Source organism: Synchiropus splendidus, chromosome 1, assembly GCF_027744825.2.
Source record: "Synchiropus splendidus isolate RoL2022-P1 chromosome 1, RoL_Sspl_1.0, whole genome shotgun sequence".
Lineage (NCBI taxonomy): Eukaryota > Metazoa > Chordata > Actinopteri > Syngnathiformes > Callionymidae > Synchiropus > Synchiropus splendidus.
In genome coordinates, this window is record NC_071334.1 from 9729329 (window position 1) to 9746189 (window position 16861).

Genomic DNA, 16861 nt, shown 5'->3' on the forward strand with positions numbered 1-16861 from the left:
AGTTTTTCTTTTTATATATATATATTTAATGCCAACACACGCAAGGATTTAGATGTTGTAAAAAAAACACAACTCAAGAAACAAGGCCTTTTGAAAAGCCATCAACAGTAAAAAGCACTTGTTTTGAAAGGATTTACCCATTTATTTATTCACAACAGCAGCGATTGAGATGAAGAAATTCATGCACAAACAGAACGGCAGCGTCTCTAATCCACTCCCTCTCTCTCCGGCGGATCGATGGCGGTTGAATAGTTCATTATCCGAGGCAAATCCATACGCCTCCCCGGCAGATCTTCAACCACTCTTCCCGTTCCATCTTCAATCTGCCTTTTAATTGGCCTTCAGCCATCAGTCAACGTTGCCGCACTTGTTCCCTAAGCCACACTGTCATTACTGTCTAATGGCAGCGAGGCTGATTTTACACCCACAAGTCATTTCATTAAATTACCGACGGCCCAGACTTCATTCGGCTCGATCAATAGTAAGCATATTGTGATGGAGGGAAGCCTTCGGAGTGCGTAACTGCTGGGCACTTCATTGAAAGAAGGAGCGATGATGCGTCAAGTCAATGGACAACAACAGGCCGCAGCAGCAAACAGCAGGTAGCTAATGAGCACGACCTATGTTTTGTCATTGACATATCACTCAATGCCCGAGGAGGTTTAATCATCTAAGTGCTGTAATGTTTGTCGGTGAAAAATGATCCCACATTTTTTTTCAGCACAGATATTCCGGCTCCCTCCCGGCATCATGACACTCACCAAACAGTTAAAGCTAAAAAGTTCTGCAGGACGGGTTACCCAAAGTCACTTCTTCCAATGTAAAAAAAAAAAAAAAATCGAGACATTACGTCATGCCATATATCTCCCATCTTATGAGGCCGTCGTAAATAACTCACTATAAAATAAAAATATTAACTTTAATAGCAGAGACTGGAGGCAGATTTCCATTGTCAATAATAATGATGAATGGAGGAGGACGGCACAGTCGGGAAAATTGAATAGGAGTAATAATATCTCATATTGTATTGAAGGACAGTTTTTGCTGAAGCCCCAGCAGCTGCTGCTCTCTGTTGAAAAGATGTGTTGAGGGACAAATAATGAGTGAGTGTCAAACTCCTTCTAATGACATTGATTGTATCGGCTCTCTTGTTTTGTGCAAATATGAAATTATTTTTTGTGTGCAGAATGGTTAATACTTGGCTCTCGGGATTCTCTCTATTGTGCTTTTGAGTGATGTATTATAAGCTGTTGTTCAGAGGCGCTGTGTTTTTATAAACCAGCTGAAAAGCGAGAAAAAAATTCCTGCGCTTGCATGGTTGAACCCATCAGGAAATATTCTTAGTATGGCAATATTCTGTAAGAGCTTTAGACATAGAAACCAGTGAGGAGAGAGTCAGGTGCGGAACAAGGACCAATGTCGAAACTGTTTTTTGGGTTCCATTAAACATCCAGAAATTCAGGCACTACAAAGGTTTGGTCAATAGGCGAATACAAGAAAATCATAAAAACAAACTGAACCACCTCAGAATTGCACCTCCCAAACAACTGAGATATCTTAAAATCCGTAGCACATTCAGGATAAATGACAATCCTGACGCTTTCTTTCATGCCTGACCCGATTTTCATTTTACTACAGTAAAGGGTCTGTGACTGGCGGCGAGTTGAAAATGAGTAACGCCAGTTTATCTGCGCTCCAGACTGTGATTTTTACATGGGAGTCAATAAGGCTGAAATGCGGGTTTGGCTGCACTTTTGTGAGGCTCATGCAAATTCTGTGAATGACACAGATTTTGTGAGCACATTGTGAGTGACAGGACGATGGATGTCAAGGTCGTTATAACCCCTTACATGACTCTCCTCCTTAGTGACCGAAAGTCACCATGGCTTGCTTTAAACAGCAACTGATACATAGTCACACGTAGAATAATAACAGCACCATCCTGTGCCTTACCGAACACCAACCTTCATCTTTCAGCGGAACATGTGCTTCAATTGAAAACCTAATGTGTCAACATGCAACACTGAAGGCTGCCTTTGTCGTCAATATAGGACACAGAAGTCCACTTTACCAATGTCAACATACAGTGGCACCTCGGTTTTCGAACGTCCTGGAATTCGAAAAAATCGGAGTTTGAACCAAAATTTTGAGATTTTTTTGCTTCGGCTTTCGAGCGAAAATCCAGAACTTGAACGCCCCAAAAAAAAGTCAGAACAAACATAACGTGCGTGGACCGATCAGCTGACCCACAATGCGCTTTGTTATTGTGTATAACGCAGTCTCTGTATGCAGACGTGTCCCGTTAGCTACATTTACTGACTGTTTTTTCTTCATATTGAGGTGTAGAACCTTTCCTGTCTCTGCACTGGACCGTGGTAGAGTGTCACAGGGGAGGTGCTCGCTCTCCACACCTCTCCTCCAGGGTTTGATGTCCTGTTGTCGGGTGGAGCTGGGACAGGGATGAGGCGAGTCTGGGACAGAGCGTGACTTGGTTTATGACTTTGTCACAGCCAAACTGCACAGAAGCGCACATTCAGAGCTGGACACGCACCGGGCACCTCTTCACTTCTGGAGAGACGTCACTCACTCAGCAACCCCTCCCACATGCAGCGGCCACACACATAGAGGAACAGTGCACCTGCAGCAGACACTCTACATTCACTCCTACAAAAGCTTGTTTTAAGGCTTGGAACGCATTATTTCTTTTTCCATTCATTGTAATGGGAAAAATCGATTCAGATTTCAAACAAATCGCTTCTTGAACGGCCGCCTGGTACGGATTGTGGTCGAGGACCGAGGTACCACTGTTCTACGCCAGTGAGGATGTGTCTGCTGCTCGGAGCTTCATTGGTTTGATGTGACATGTCTATTAATATTAGAGGTATGATGTGCATTCAGACATTTGTTCATTTTCACCATAATTGAAGTTGGACCCTGTTTTAAAAACACAAAAAGTGACGTTTCTTTGCACATTTATAAGTTGATACACTGAAATCACTGACCTCTCTACTTCACCACGGCACCAGTGACCAACAGCCCAATATGAGTTACATGTGTACAAAATCATTTACATTTAGTGGCTGTGGCTTATGTTCAGTTGCTCTCAATAGTCTGAAAATTACAGTCCTTGATGTTTAATGTAAGAAAAAGGGAAATAGTTTTCAGCCAACTTCAATTCCAAACCTTGACACCTGTGAGTCAGTCAGACTTTTTAACTTATTGGACCACACCTGGTCGATCAAGAAGCATCCTATTTGCTTGTACTATAAACTAGCTAAGTAAGTAAACCCAACAAAGATCACGCTTCTTAGATTCCCTGACAACACATTCTCTTTCCTCACAAGACGGTTATCAGTTGGGCATTATTATTTTGGTCTCATCATAATGAATACCTGATGTATTTTTGAAAGTATAAATTCCATTCTTAGAGGTCTTTTCCTGCTAAATAAAAGCTTGAAATTGAAATGACCAATGAGGCTGTCCAGACAGAGTTAAAGGGTGTGATGAGTTACTGGAAGGATTTACACAACCAAATAAATCTTCTGGACGCATCCTAATATTTTCAATGAAGTGGAGTAACAAGCAGAGAGAGCCAGGCCCTGATGGTGAAACTGACTGTCTGCGGCAGCGCTAATGGTAAGTGAGAGGTAATTAGAGCCTGAAAGACTTGCTCTTCTCCCCACGAACAGAACCAGGGTTCGCCTTTCCAACTGCCTCATTTATCATCATCTGCTCCAGCAGGCAGTTCAAAGTCAAGATAAACAGAACTTACTTCCTCCATCTTTCCATCTCTCTTAAAGGCTGTACAGACTATACAGTCAAATGTTGACCCTTTGTGTTTGCCAGATAAAGTTACTTCACACGCTCAGAGACTTTTTTGGATCATGAAAGAAATCTTGCAGCCTCATTAGTTGAACCCATCCGTGGGCCAGAACTGGGTCTCATTGGGAGCAATATGAAACAGTGAATTGGAACAGCAGGGACTCTGGTGCATCATCATCATCAATACACTTAATAGAATCAGCTGAATTTGCACGTCTTTGGGAAGGAACATTCATGGAAACGTAATAATGTTCCTGTTAACCCAATGAGAAAGTGGTGCACCTGAAGTTCATTTACTGTTTAACACTCAGTTATAAAATAGTATGTATATTATTTATATTTTCTTTGTACAACATTTTTATTACATTATATTTTCTATTTATGTATTATATTATATTATCCATATGTTTCTGTCAAATATCTCTATCTTTATTTTTTTTTTTCACGATACATCTCTTCTTCATCTCGATCTCACACTGAGAGAAGCTCAGTTAGATCCATCACTGACAGACTTTCCGGTTGGCGAGGGAACCACTTGTATAGGATGTTGGCGTAAACTCACTCAACGAACAAAGCAGAAACAGATGCATCGCTCCACACTGGTCCAGGATCCGAAACAATTTAAACTCTGTTTAGAGCGCCACTTATTGGGTGGTCTTTGTTTTGTAGGGGTGATTGGCGAAGAGTATTTACAACGTGTGAGTTGCCAATATTGAGAATCATTTGTGAGTTTTTAGGATTTAGAATTTACAAGGCTTTTTTTTTTTAGTTTTAAGGTGTTTCCATTATTTTGTCCAACCTCTGTAGGTGCTCATTCAAATGAGCTAAATGTCTGCGAGGCCAGTTTTCTTGTCTGTTTTTGGTGACTGGGAATTAAATTCCTGTGACCAAATGTAGGGAGTTTCTTTTGATGAAAAACTTTGATGAAAGCACTTATAGCACTTATTATCCAAAAGGAATCATTCAATAAAAACCAGCACCTCCTCACGCCCACGGCGTAATATGCAGTACTGGCATTTAGAAAGTCGCCTTTTGCGTCCTATACTGACGACAAAGGCAGCCATCAGCCTGGCATGTAGACGCATTAGATAAACAATTGATGGACATGTTCCGATCTTCAACGACACATCCTGACACGTTGATTTAAGATTTGTGTTTCATTTTGCTCGCGACAAAGTTTTGGTTGCCTCATAGTGACAAGGAAAATCCATCACCTGAAAATGGTCCTTACAACACGTTCTTGCTCTGAGGGCATCGCATACTGACAATCGGCAAGTGGACTTTTTCATCCCTGGTTGATCTATAGTCAGCCTTCCATGTTGCGTAACGACATAGACATTTTAAATGAATCAAAAGTTTCCCAATGTCACTGGCAGCACTTGGCTGGACACATCAAAAAAGCAACAGCTGGAGTAAGGGTTAAAACAAAGGCTTGGGCTCCTTGAGTTTCGACACATTTTTATGTGGCTTGCTTTACATTGCACCAGATAAATGTGAATTCCAGCATTATTTGCCACCACAGTCCCATATAATATGTTTTACCGCAGCCGTTCAATTGTACGGCGACACATTCTTACTTTCAAGGTGTCAAATAGCAACTAGTGACTTTGACCGAAGTCATCCTTCAGCAGTGAATGATGACGCGCCAGGTCTTCAATTCATCCTCTCAATTATCGTAGAGTGGTCACATGGGTGTCATGAAATTAAAACGGCAACAAGCTACAAAACACAACAATGCACTCTCAGAATAAGTGAAGAAAATATTGAACCATCCAAACGCGAGTCGGAGAAAGCTGCAAATACATGTCAGACCTCCTCAAATTCCAAACTCTGAAAAAAGCTACTTGTGGATTTTTGCCATTGTGGAAAGCACAGCTTCAGCGATCCTCTCAAAGTCTTCAAAATTTGTCACATCTTTTCCTGAACATTTGCTGCTGATAAATCACCTGTTTGAGTGCAACAACATGTCAAGGCCCAGGTGATGGATCCAAACAGTGATGCATCCAACATCTATAATTGGCAGCAACAGGTGACGCGAATAAATGGTTGAAAAGCGACGAATTACACGACAGGGCTGAGCTCAGGGCTGTGATGTGCAAACAGAACTAATTTGTAGCAGGAAGTCATTTGTATCACTCATGACCTGCGGCGGTTGTTGGAGAAATAAATGTACTCAGGTAGCTCAATTTATCACTTCAACACTTACATCCTTCCTGGGGTTCCATATGTCATCTTTCTTTCTTTTGGGATAGCAAATCTATTACATTTCAGGTTCCGTGAGCATATTTGCACATATCACTTTAATATTCTCTCAAAGCTGCTCCTTTGAAACTTAAAAAAAAAAAAACATTGAAAAAGGAAACATCAAAATTGATGACTAAGTGCTGCATAATATTTTTTATAAGAACAAAGTGGCAAAAAAAAAAAAAAAAAAAAGTCCAAAAGTCATGAACCCCTAAAAAACACATGAGAAAAAAGAAGCAGCAATTTGTGGTAACAATCTTCAGTCAATAGCTGGTTCTGTTCAACGTGTCCAAACTCAGGACTGCCACCATCCTGTCAAGTTGATCCTCCAATGGCTGTGTTGCCGGTTTGAGTCCCTGTCAGTGGAATGAACTTACTGGGGTGAGCTTGCCCCCATTGGTAGTGACAGGATTATGAAGCTTCATGAGGCATTTTCAGAGCCCAGTAGATGGCACTCTCCACTCCATCATCTTTGGATTTGAATAAGTCTTGCAAAGACAACCTCACATCCTTTTTGAAGAGGGTGATGTAACTGGAGGTACCAATATATGTATACAAGCATGGCTGAGTGGATGGTTGTGGAGGAACTCACAAGTAATATCAGTGATGATTTGACCAATTTGTGGACAATTTTTGTGGACGAAGAGAAGCTTCATGTAAACCAAGGACTTATTTTTATTCAAACCACATTGTACTGGAAGTGATGACTCTTGCTTGTCAGAGAATATTGGGTCTGACTCCGAGGAGTTAGACATGGACATTGATCAGCTCTGTAACAGCGAATGGTCATGAGACTGAAGCTGCGTATTTATTTTCACAGCTCTGTAGGTGGCGCTCTTGGTCTAAAAACAAAGTGTGGTGTCATTGAAACAGTTCTCAAGTCCAAAGGTTTTTGAGGTCATGGTTCCATCCAGAAGGTTCAGAAAATGAGGACACTGTTTCATGAAGCCTCATCTTACATATCCAGCACATATAGAACAATATTTGATGCTTCGACTATGAACATGAAAACATAAGGAACACATCTGAAAAATGCATTGTAGTTCATTGTCATCATTTATTTCTGCTTTTGGTTAATTGTGTTTACACCAACATTAGAACAGCACAAGAGTGCAACACCAGCTGGAGTTGCATAACTGCAGATACAATCCTTAAAAACCATTTTATGAAACTTCCTGAGGGCTTTTTGGAGCCGATTCTAAGATTAGAAAGCGAGGACTGAGAATAGCAGCATTTGCTAATCTAGTTGAGTTAATTCTTTATCGCTTCATTACAATGAGCTTCACTGAGAGCTCAGTAATAGAGCGATGTTGGCCAGATCCACTCCATTTTTATACGATTCCAACCGATTCCCCTGTCTTTAGAACATGTGTAATAAAACCTCTAAAGCATTGTTAATTTAAGACTCCAGAACCGACACAAAACACAGATTATGTGGTGAAGCACTACGAGAAGCCAAACTCGATGGAACTCTCATCTTCACTTTTGGCCTGTTTATGACTTTCTCACACCCTCACACTCTCGGTTCTCCCTTCCTCTGGCTGTACTTATCAACAGACACACCTCTTTCCCATCTGTCGCTCTTATCTGGTGTGACAGTTTGTGACACACATTGCTGCCCCCGTCAAAGATGTGATATTCACACACCGATATGACACGCTGATTCAAAATCTCCAACGGAATGGTTCCTGTCGGTGGACATTTTAGTGCGTCGTCCCTCTCCCGGATAAGCCTTTTCGACCCAATGCCAGTGACGCATTTAGCCGTAATTGTTTGTGCGGGGCTTTGCTATCGGACTTGTGTTTTGATTGATATGGCAGCCGAGTGTTTTGGTATTATTTATAGTTGGCTGGCAAGTGTGACAACAATACCAACAAAGCAGAGATTTTAAGAATCGATAGAGGCAGGAAAAGAGCCAAAGGTGATCGCTCCGATGATTCTTTCAAACTTCTTTTCAAAAGACTGTGCAAGTTTCCTGCTTTTATAAGAAGACAAATAACTATATTTTGCCAAAATAAATTAAAACGCTACACAAATAATTTCTTTTTAATGCAGATCCCTCACCAAATTGTTGTTCACCTTCCAGTTCATATGACAGATTATGATTATTTTTATCATTATTATGATTATTTCTATCATATTTTGTGTGTGTAGATTTAGAGTGCACTTAAAGGGTCACTAACATGAAATCAAGCAAGACAAAATCACAAAGAAGAAATATTGTTTCCATTCATTGCATGCAACAAGAGTTCATTACATCTTGTTTTCATATATCGATGAACTCATCTTGATGCAGATGTGTGCAACGCTCAGTTGTCATGACTAGGTCAAACACAGCTGCCACCCTGTGATGTAACTGGAGGTACCAACTCTGTATACAAGCTGGGCTGAGTGCACGGATGTGGAGCAACACGCAAGTTGTATCAGTGAAGATTTGAGCAATTGGTCAACGATTTTTGTGAAAGACGAGAAGCTTCATGTAAACCAAGGACTTATTTTTGTTCAAACCACATTGTTCTGGAAGTGATGACTCTTGCTTGTCAGAGAATATTGGGTCTGACACCAAGGAGTTAGTCATGGACATCGATCAGCTCTGTAACAGCGAATGGTCACAAGACTGAAGTCGAAGCTCTGTATTTTTTTTTCCCCAAAGTGTGATCTGGTTGTTCCTAGCATTGTTCAGTCATTTTATCAACAGCTTAATAAATTCCGCATGTTCTCTTCCCCTAAATTGTACAGAGTTAAGGCTATAGCTTTTTGTCCCAGAACCCACATGTCCATACCTGACTGACTCTCTAGCACAGGAAGAGTTGACTCGGGTAAAAGTAGACAGACAGATGGGTTTTGGGATCCTGTTCTCTGGAGCGACGAGACAAAATTGGAACTGGACAGAAGGAAGACCGAAGCCTGTTAAGATTTTGAAGCATGGCAGGGAGGGATACTGGTCAGCACATAGACTCGGGACAGGGGGACATGTAACTATGTCAGTTCCTCCCTTTCCAGTATTGGACACAAAAGTCCACTTTTCCAACGTCAATATATTGCGCCACAGGAGTAAGGATGAGTTGCACTCAAGGTTGCCTCCTGGATGGTTCCTTGGTGAGCTGTTCCTGAAGGAGACCCTGGAACAAACCCAGTACACACTTGTGTTATTTCCCAACTGAAGTGAGTGGAAAGTCCGGATCTGCTTCCCTGGTGAATTGTCCAATGATTGTGGGCAGATTTTGTATGAGTACATTGCAACATCAATTGGAGTAATTCTGACATCCATCACTGGGTTCAAAGCCAGATAGAAAACCTTTCCTTTCCCTTACTTCAATCCAAATTTCATTCTCTGCTTTTCAACATTTTCAAAAAGTGGCAGAATATGGCTGTGCTTTATGAGCATGCGAAAACATTGCAAGCACAAAGTACGCAAATGTGAACGCTGAAAACTATTTTTAAAGCGGTAAATATGATCCAGGAGACAATGCTTTGCGGCGGGAGCTGCAGCTGTGCCATCTGATAGTAGCTCTGCAAGGATGGGAAGGAATATATCAGGGTGGTACACAGTGTGCATGCTTGTTTCCCCTCCACTCGATAAGAAAGTGATGACTTTCGCTGGGTAACAAAGGATAGAAAAAAGGAAATTGGAAAAGGGAGGGGGAGAGATCAACATATCCTACATAGTTCCTGTTGACATATTGCTATAACACCTTTGAAATGTGGATGGGACATTTCTAATCGGGAACCATCAAATTCAGAAACCCGACTTTCTTCAGCAGCCTCATAAATAAACCCGCATCTTTCATCATAATCACTAATGCATCCTAAACCATTCCGCTTTGTTTTATTCCAGGCACATTCTCATGTCCTACACACAAGGAAACCAGGCATTTTTCCACCCCGAGAGTTTTCCGCGAGAACAAATTGGGGGTAAATGACTTGCTCAAGGGCACAGCAATTATTAGCACTTGGAGAAAATACATCATTCACCGGCTTATGCTCAGAGTCCTTGTGTGGTTTTGAATTGAAAACTCGCACTGATAATTGTGAGTGAGGTGCTTTTAAAAACAACCTGTTAAAAATTCGCATGAAAAAGGGGCAACTCAAAGGAGCCATCACTTTAATTAAAGCACAGTGAAAACCACACCGACTTTAAATGGCTTTTCTGTTTTGGGGGAAGTTTATTCTGTTTGTACGTCCTCCATCTTGGAAGGTAATAGACCTGTCGGTGCAGTAATAATGATGGATCTCCTCTGTCTGCCCAACTGAGGATGAGAGTCAGCCGGAAAATATGGATATAAGAGGCTTGTGAGAGTTGAACAGGCTTTCAGTCCAAGCAATGAAATTACACCGAAAAAAACAGCCCGCTTTGAATGTTCCCACGTAGTGAGAATCACGCCGCTCTTCTCTTATCCAAACAGCACAACACATTATGACCCCTCTGCCATTTTATCCACTCTTGGTAATGTATTTGATGGCGCAGTCGTTCCCTCATGTCAACATTGCGATCCATCTGGGCTTTTAATGAGCCCTGATGAATTCTCCATCATTGAGGAAGTGCTCCGATGAAGGAAAACTGTCTTTACGACCAGCAACAATCTGTTTGGAGTCCACATCTGTGGCCGAGTTCCTCCCAGATCACATTTGTGTTCATCATTTTATAAGCACCTCACTCATCTGTAGCGTCACCAAGTGTTGTTCTTTCCGGCCTTAAAAGCAAATCTTCCTCACAGCCGGGGAAATCATCCGTCATGGCTGAAGACAGTAAAGGTTAAGTGGTTTGGAACATCGAGGCAAATACCAATCGACTGTAGAGACGATTGGAAGCGTGTCCCCCAACCTTTATTGACTATGTTTCAGGTTCAGAGTGAACAAGCGATCATTCCATTCTGTTCTACTGTGGTGACACAGGTGTTCAGACTCATGCTCTACTTGTTTGAATCAGCTGTCAACCACAAGGATTTCAAGTTTAGTCCAATAACTATTGTCTTTTGTACGTTGTTCCTGCCACTCACCCTCAATAGGAATTTCCTTAGAATGTACAGCATTACAAAAATAATAAGAGTAATAACAATAAGTGCAGCACTAATACAACCATTTCTCTCCCTCTCCAAATTGAATTCTCACAAGAAGAAACATGGAAATGTGGATATAATGAAAAATCAATAAATGGTCATGCAACTATATATATATATATACATATATATATATATATATATATATATATATATATATATATATATATATATATCCTTTGAATACAAGCTGCCGGTGAAACTGCAAGTTTGTTGGCATCACTTGATGGAATGTCAACTACAGACGAAAAAGTTAGGGACCCAACATCCAGTGGCACAATTACAAACAAAAATCGTTTGAGAAGCAGTTGTCAAAATAAGACATTGCCCATATATAATAACTCAAAGTATACAAATGAGCTACTGTGTTTCACACACACACACACACACATATATATCTATATATCTATATATATATATATATATATATATATAATAAGTAAAAAACTGTCAAAGTTAACTGACTTATCACTTGCTGTCTTATTTTATTCAACTAATTCTGCCAGATGTGAAGGTGCTCAGTGTGCTGAATTCCATACATCCTTCTTTGTTTCCGACTTCATTTTTCCCCCGCAGATTCATTTTGACTGTTGAGCTGACCCTCTTTATTTTTTTTCCCATGAGGACTTCCTGGGAAAAAAATTAATTGCCCTTCCCTGACATAAGCAATAGGTGATGAATGAACAGTAGCCTAAGATAATGAGCTGCGATGCTGACAGATCTGTGTCATTGTTGCCCTCTGTAAACAATAATCATGGCCGCGGTTCCCTGGAGATCTCCTCCTCTTTAAAGGACTTGGCTGCTTCAAGTGTTGCGATGATTTCAAGAGCGAATACCAGACGTGGTATTCACAGCAACAACTATTTCATTTGTGAAACACTTTGACGTTGGGGTTGGTTATGTTAGTTCTAACTTAACCATAAAATTTGTCCATAATAGTGTCAGAAAAATGTCATGAGAAAAAAACACAATAGATGTGCACTTGCTGACCTCTCCACCAGTGGCCGCACATCGACTCCTTGCACGGCTAAACATACTTCCGTCATGCGCTGACCCGTAACAGATGCAGTCGACCTATATACAGTGAGCTGTGACTGAGCAGCTTGAAGTGGCAGTCCTCACAGTGGAAGGGAAGCGCAATGCACTCCGAGGCAGCCACTATTTTCATTCAAGAAATTGGGTAAATAATAAAAAAGAACATTCTCTTTTTTTTTTTTTTTCTTTTTGTCAAATCAAATGCTGCCGCTAGTCAGGCTTCATGAATCAGTGACCTAATTTTCAGAAGCCAATGGATAGCACCCTCTGCTCTAAAATCTCTGGATTTGAACTACCATTTCAATGAAACCTCACTTTATTTTACACCTCCTGAGTTCGGAAGTTTCAAGAAGCGTCATCAGCATATGACAAGCTGCAACTTTTCTGTAGTACTACGAGTTCACTGAGTTCTGCCAGCCACTTGTCATGATGGCTCAGGAGAACAGATCCAAACGCTAAAATCGCTGTTTGTGTACAGAGGACTCGATAGGACGAGGATAAATTTAACAAGGTTTAATACAAAGAAGATAGAGAAAATGGCACAAACAGGAAACAAGGAAACCAAGGACTTCATCGCGGAGCGAGGGAAACACGCAGGGACGGGGAAAAACCTGTAACACAAAATAGTCAATCCTAAATAATGGGGACAACAAAAACGCACTTGGAGAAACTCACAAGGCCCAAATAACGAAAAGCACTCAGTGGTGAATAAACACACCTACACGAGGAAGAAAGGCAACAAGAGAAAACAAAAGGTGATTTACAGAAACACTCACACAAAGCACGCAACTAATAGTTAAAGGGAGAAAACAAAACAAGGAAGAAACCAAGAAGTCGGCAGTAAAGACACGCACAATCAAAGAGCTATTGAACACGCAAGAGAACAAAGCCACACGAGGGAGGTCTTTACCGGTGGACACGAAGTAACCATCTGGCAACACAGACTGGAACCAAGGTGTTGAAATCAGTGGAGCTTGCTTAGCAGATGGGTTCCAGCTGTGAAGGTGGACAGAAAACAGGAAACAGAAACAGACACATGAAAACTGAAAGTAACAAAATAAAAGCACACAGAAACCGAACATAACACAACTGTTGGTATGATGCTGTTTCAGGGGCTCAAAATCAGATATATCTAACTTCGAAACATAATTATTGAGTGACATTAATATATATTTTTTAGTTTTTTGTCCACCTGACAGGACAAGATTCATTAAAGATCCACAGTTAAGAATCAGCCTGGTGAACTTTAGCTCATTAAGTCAACCTCTAATGTCTTTGCCATTTCAACAAAAAAACAAAACAAAACGCAGAACTCAGAAACGCCTTTTGGTCACTAAACAATGATTCATTACAACAGCATTGGTTTTGTGGCTGACGTCTGTCCTGTGGTGAGCCGCTGCTTCAGGCTATGACCTTTTAGCCAGGCAGTAAACTAGTCCAGTTTTCGCTCCATGTGTTGACGGTGACATTGTTTGACAGAATCCCCGGGCTCTTGTGCCATTAGAGGTCGTCATTGCTGACCTTTGGAACCGATGAAGATGTTGAGCCTCGGACGGAATCATAATTCAATTCCGCTTGTTACGGTCCGGCAACACAATACAAGGTGCAGCTGTTTGGGAAACAAATGCTGTGAGACAAATTGAGTCATTTGTGTTCAAGCGCTGGAGCAATTGAGCAATCATTGACCTTACCTGCCATAAGCGAGTCACTCTGATGTGTGCCTCAGGTCATTTAAAAAGCGAAGCGCTGTCCCAGGGGCTCGGGTGGAAACCATAGGAATGAAGGCAAGAGAGTAAATATTGGCAGAGCCGCCTTCTCCACAGAGCGGAGATAACACACTGCTATCTCTAGCAGCGGTAAGTGGGATTTATCTAACAAGTAAAAAGACCAGCTTTTAGCAAGAAGGATATGAGACTCGATTAGCCAAATTCCTTTTGAGTGAAATGGAAACGGTGGGTGAATTTTGGCTTCACAACACATCAAAGGGCGGTTGACCAACGTTTCGTCAACTCTGCGCCCGAGGCAGCAGCAGGTATGTTGGGAATTTTGTGGGCCTGTATATTGGCGTACAGTGGACCGTGACCTGCTTTTTGATAGGATCTGTGTGTTCTCAGCAGGTAATTGGGCTCCAGGGCAAGAAGCAAAAGGTAAAGAATGGTGAAAAGGCAGCTTGTAGTCAGACAGGTGTAGTTAATAGACAGCCGAGCGAGAATGGACAGCAAGCAAGCCTTATTTGATGGGTCGATTTTCAGCCCTGTCAGGGAGGAAAGATGAGTTAGAAAAGAGGCTGAAGGGAAGTTTACCATCCAAGCACTGAACTTTGGAATAAACATTCTGAATCTGAGAGGAGGACTTGAACACTTAATTCGCTGTGATAGTCGGTGCAAAAATATTTTTTGAAGGAATTCCGACAGGCTCTCAAAAACTATTTTGGCTATTGCACTGTCTTCATAACAGAAAGGAAAAGCTGAACCACCGCATGTTTGATGGATATAAACTGTGCAGAGGACTGTTGCATTTAGGTAAGTTGTTCAGACCAGGCAATGTTATATGCCAACTGGTGTGTTCAGACCAATAAAAACACATTTTTTTTTTTTTTTTTGACAGGACCTCACATAATGGTTTGGCTCTTTCAGAGGGGCAAAATAGTGCATGTGCCCTCTCGACACAATTGGGGCACAAAAAAATATTTTTAACTTGTCCAACCTTTGAATGACGACATTGTGTCTTTATTTAGCACATACTCAAGGTAACTGAAAACACTGCATCTGGAACCCTGGGCTGCTGGTCATCACAGACACCTATACATATAAAAAGTATTCTGGTACTACACAGGCATCTATGTAAGTCACCCACCAGGTATTCAAAGTAACGTAAAGTACGTACTTCTTATTATGTTTATGATTTTTTTGTCCACTAATAGGGCTTTATTGAGACATATGACAATTCCAATATGTGGTTGTTCGGCTTGGTACACAGAAGCGGAAGGTTAAAACCCCTCAAGTTCCATTTGAATATTTTAAAGGCTTGGTCTGACCCAAATAGGCATGTGCAGCATACTCAAATGTGGCGAGCAAGTTTTCATGTCAACCTGAAAGGGAGACCTTGAAGACCATCCTCCAGCTCTACGGTGTTCTGCTTGGGATCACCACCAGCTTCTGTAGGCTAGTTTTGTGAAGCATTTATTCCAACCCATCAAACTTGGTCATAGATATTTCAGAATTCAGATGTTGCCGAAGCAATAACCGACGAGAATGGAGCATAGCTGTCGCTGCATACCAGAAATAAGGCTGCGATTTTATACTGTAATTTATTTTTTTTTGTCTTTTTCTTCTACCTTTCAACTATTACTTACATGGTATATATACTTAATTTGCAATAAATTCAGGCCAGCAGTTATTTTTTTGTAACTTTATCTGGGAAAAAAATGCACCGAATCAAAAATAAGCAGTGAAAAATGCACAACTTAAAAATGAATGCTTAACCATGATCATGACTCGTATGACATCATCCGATGAGAGAATCTCGGGCGTGTTGAGAGTGAGTTTGTCAAGATCATCGGCTCAAACCGGTCGTGGGCAACAATCGTAATGTTAAACATGTTCCGTATTCATGACCAAAGATCTTGAAGTGCACAGTAAAAGACGATCGCAATGTCTCGGTCTGGGTTGGTTTGGTCCAACAACACTGGTGTGTAGTGATGGGACTACTGTATGTGTGCACACCACACACACAACAATTGCTTGCAATCTCCATGTGTGGGGTCCTGATCGATTTAAAAAAAAAAACAAAAAAACAGCACACATCATTCCGCGTTTGTCCCTTGCCAGTGAAATGAAACATAAAGTTTTTGACAAAATCCTTCCAATGGGCCACTGGAATGTGTGGTGAATATTCTAAATACATTTAAGAAAGTAGATATTTTACATGGTGTACAGTTCACACTGAGTCCAATACTTTCAAATAATATTCACCATGGCTCAATACGAAGTAATAACTTCCCCCCTACAATGTCAATATTTGTGCCAGGCCAATCCTGGAAGTAATTACACGGCAATACAAAACACACACAGATGTAATGATTAATCACAACCCCCTAGGTTCGACCTCCCTGACCCTGCTGCTGTGGAGCTACAGATTAGACATCCAGACATAACCTTGTATTTCAGCAGTCCTCATCCTGTCCCTGTGCCCCAGCAGCCCCTTTACTACCTTCCTGCTTGTTCATTGCGATTCCCATCACGCGGCCAAACCTTCCAAGCATCCTGTATTATGGGCCAGCGAGAATCTGAATGCGCTTGAGAGATACGGAGGAAGGTGTGTTTACAGCTTCCCCCTGGGATTGTGTAAGCAAAGGTTTTCCTACAATCTAATCTCCATTCTACAAGACTTGGGTGGCCAGCTCCCTATAAATGGGCATTGCGGCATGTTTCGCTCTGGGCCCACAGAGGATTGTCATTGTTTTATGACAGATCAGGTGATGTAGGTCCATTTTCACTGGTTCTTGTAAGTGGATGTCCTTGGCAGAATAGTCTATTTATTCAGATGCTGAGATGAACGGCCCATACTTGGGCGTATATTCTCTTTGTATATTGTCTTTACAATGACAATATTCCACGCTACCTGCCCAAGAGTGGCTGCTGGGCATCAAGACCAAGGTTATATGGGCTTCATTGTTTTACTGCATAACAAAGAGAACG